The sequence below is a fragment of the Propithecus coquereli genome, unplaced genomic scaffold (genome assembly GCF_000956105.1).
Source record: "Propithecus coquereli isolate 6110/MARCELLA unplaced genomic scaffold, Pcoq_1.0 Scaffold226, whole genome shotgun sequence".
NCBI lineage: Eukaryota > Metazoa > Chordata > Mammalia > Primates > Indriidae > Propithecus > Propithecus coquereli.
The window spans coordinates 37,903-41,230 of NW_012147797.1; the positions used below are offsets into that span (position 1 = coordinate 37,903).

At 31.8% G+C, this 3,328-nt stretch overlaps 1 protein-coding gene across 1 annotated transcript in view; it reads left to right on the top strand.

The window, feature by feature from the left end:
• The first annotated feature begins 2,741 nt into the window (after positions 1–2,741).
• Positions 2,742–3,328, top strand: part of LOC105811018 (protein piccolo-like) — a 17,228-nt gene continuing 16,641 nt past the window's right edge. The window contains exon 1 of the mRNA XM_012645099.1: positions 2,742–2,823. The gene's annotated coding sequence lies outside the window, so the exon portion shown is untranslated. The remainder of the gene's footprint in view (positions 2,824–3,328) is intronic.

Below are 3,328 nucleotides of genomic sequence, written 5' to 3' on the forward strand. Positions count from 1 at the left end.
TTCATACCATGAGTCATAACCACTTTGTAATTTATAAGATCAACAAGAGATTTTTAATGAGGAAAATAGAATAAATAGTTTAGATTACTATCTTTTTTAGTTCTGTGTGTATGTGTTTCTATATTTGTGTATTATATAGTAATATAAGATATATTTCTTAGTGTGGGTCATAGTAAAAAATATTAAAAAAACTTTAGGTGATACCAAAAAGTAATTTAGAGTAGATAAGAAATGTCACATAGAAAGAATTAACACAATACAAAATAATAATTATTGGAAGATAATAAGTTTCAGATAAAGGAAAGAGACTGCCATAGCTGCATCTCCTACACATTTCCAGAGGAAATTTTTAAAAAAGACTTCACAAAGGATAAAGATTTAAACCAATTTGAGGATAAGCTTAGAGAAAGAGGGAATGCGTTCCTGAAAGAAAAAATGGTACAGGGAAAGGTACTGCTCTCAGAGAGTAATGAAATGAAGAGGTCAGCTTTGAGATAGGTTGAGACTAAGTTAAAAAGAACCTTGACCACAAGCCTAGGGATGTTAGCCAGTATATAATATAGCATGGTCACTAAATATCTTGGAGTAAAAGAGAGACTATTTGAAAAGAATGTGTAATAAAAATTCATGTGGCAGTGGCCTATAAGAAAATATTACAAAGGGGAGGACACAAAGACAAAGAAATCAATTAAGTGACTAGCTACTCATATTGGTGTTAAAAAGCAAACGTGGTGTGTGAATGTGGAAACAGAGAAAAAGTGTAGAATGCGGGCACCTTACTAAGAAGAAATTAGCAGTACTGAGCCTGATCACCTACATACTCCGGATCTTGCTGTCTCTGCTGTCTCCACTTCTAGAAAGCCTGTGTTTCACCAGACCTAATCTTTCTTCATTTCACAAACAGCAAAGAAAATGCTAGAATTTCTGATTTTTAATATTTTTCTCTCTCTCTGACCACTTTTTTTAACTTCTGTCCTTGGACTAATATTTGCTGTGTTTCTTTTTTGTTGTTGTTGTGGTTGTTTGTTTTTATTTTACTTTGCTCTCACTTGAGAGCAAAGATTTAATTGTAGTTAAAATTTACCCTAGCAATATTTGTTCTTAACTCTTGGGATATTTTCTTAAGTCAGTGATTTCAGTTATTATTATTATTTTCTTTTAGCAAAACCTCATTCCAAATGAATCCTTATGTAGACAACCAAGCCATGAATGTGCCAGCACTGGAGCTGTTGCAGTTGAGAATTGTGGGGGGCATCCCGTTTGCTCCCAGAATTGACCCCGAGCACCTCCAGGTGTTCTCTATGGCCATACAGAGCCAATTTTGAAAAGCATGCTCTTAGGGTAGCCCACAAGCTGTTATTTCAACATGAAATAGTTGTGATGCTTCATCAGTTAAAATTGGACTCCAAGGCTGGCAGAGAAAGGAGAGAATGGGGAAGTATTTGTCCTTAACTAAAGATTTGGAAGCTGTTCTAAATTTCAGTGATATTAATTGCAGATGATTTCATATTCTATATTTTATTACCTCATTATAGCACACAATTACTGCATTATGCCACACACTTCTAAACTTCCCATTTCTCCTCTTCTTTAACAATACTTTGCTTTATTTTTCCACATTTATGGTCAGAGAGACTCTAGAGGCTTTTCTGAACTGAGGCAGGCAATAAAGATTCATTTTTCTGCCAGAAAACATAATCAGATCAAAATCATGCTAAAATGAGGATTTATTTTAATTATGAAGTTTTAAATGAAAGTGTGACTCATTGAAGTTACCCTATTTTCAATATAAGCATAGCATGTCTGTTTTGTATGGAATATTTTTAAAAGTAATTTTCTTTATGCATTTTTCCCTTTGAAATATAGATCACTTCCTTTTTATTATTTGATAAACAAAAATAACATAAAACAGCATTAAGGTTTATTCTAAATGATGCCACAAGAATCTTTCAATTTTGAAAAAGAAAAAATATTTAACTCAATTATTTTGATTATACAGGCTTCTCAAATATTTATTTGAATTACAAGTCTTTTACTATTCAGTCACAATTGTGCAATAGCCAATAAGCATCTAAGAAACAATGTTTCTTTCTTTTTCAGCTTCTAAAATTAAAAAAAACAAAACAGATTTATTTCCCTAATCTCTCACTTTATTAGAAAAGCATGCACAGAAAAAGAAGCTACAGGTTTAACATCAGATAATGTAATATAGGAAGATGTAAAATCTGTGCATTCTTAAATATTCTTACGTTTTAGTACTGAGAGCTTTATCTTTAAGTAACCATTCCACCTGCAGCTAATTATTTGGCAAAATGCAAATGACAATTTATGATAAATTTACCAATTAGTTTTCAAAATTCTGGTTAATTGTAATCATGAACGTTAACAACATTTACTATTTTCCTAAGAGAACAAATTTAATTTAAAAATGTAACTACCATTCACTGTATGATTTTCCTTCTTAATAAATTTTAGACAGGCCAGACCTTTTCACTGTGGAAAGAATGAACAGCATGTTTATGGGAATTAAAATGTGCCTGGGAGCTCCCAATTAAATTAGACATTAATTGGTCTGTTCCATTTCAAATAAAATGAAAATGATGCTTCTCATGAGAATTTTAAAAAACATTGGCAAAATATTGAATGACAATGTATAACGTATTTTTTTAATAATGGAATATTTTTCTGTACCCTAAAGCTTCAAATCAACTATGATCTTGGAAATCTTATAATACATATTCTCCAAGCAAGAAACCTTGTCCCTCGAGACAACAATGGTTATTCTGACCCTTTTGTTAAAGTGTATCTTCTTCCTGGGCGAGGGTAAGTAAAGAAACAATGTCTTCTAAGTATCCTATGGTTTAAAATGTAGTATAGTAGTAGAGCGTCTTCCAGCCTTTTCAAAGTCTCACCTTAATTGAGTTTATTATCTTTTCCTTAGTTTTCTCCACACGTCTTATTTATTTATTTCCAATTAGTAGATAAGGTGGAATTAAAAATTTGTAATTAAGCCTTAAAGGGTTCTAGAAGAGCAATGATAATAATAAAATTAGCCTCCAGGAGAGCACATCAGCAGCATTTCAATTCTGGAAACTGCTCCCATGAGGGATGACCAATCAGATTGACTGTGAAATCATTTAAGGACTTGTTTGTGGCAGATTTAAAGAATTAGCTTACCATTCCCAAATTTATTTGAGAAACCAATGTTCGAGAACTCATAAGTTACTGTTTATTTTTATAGGATGTGTGTGTTATCCATTATGTTAGATGTTTATTAAATGCCTTCCTGATATATCCTTATTTATATGAATATTTCCAAATCAATGTT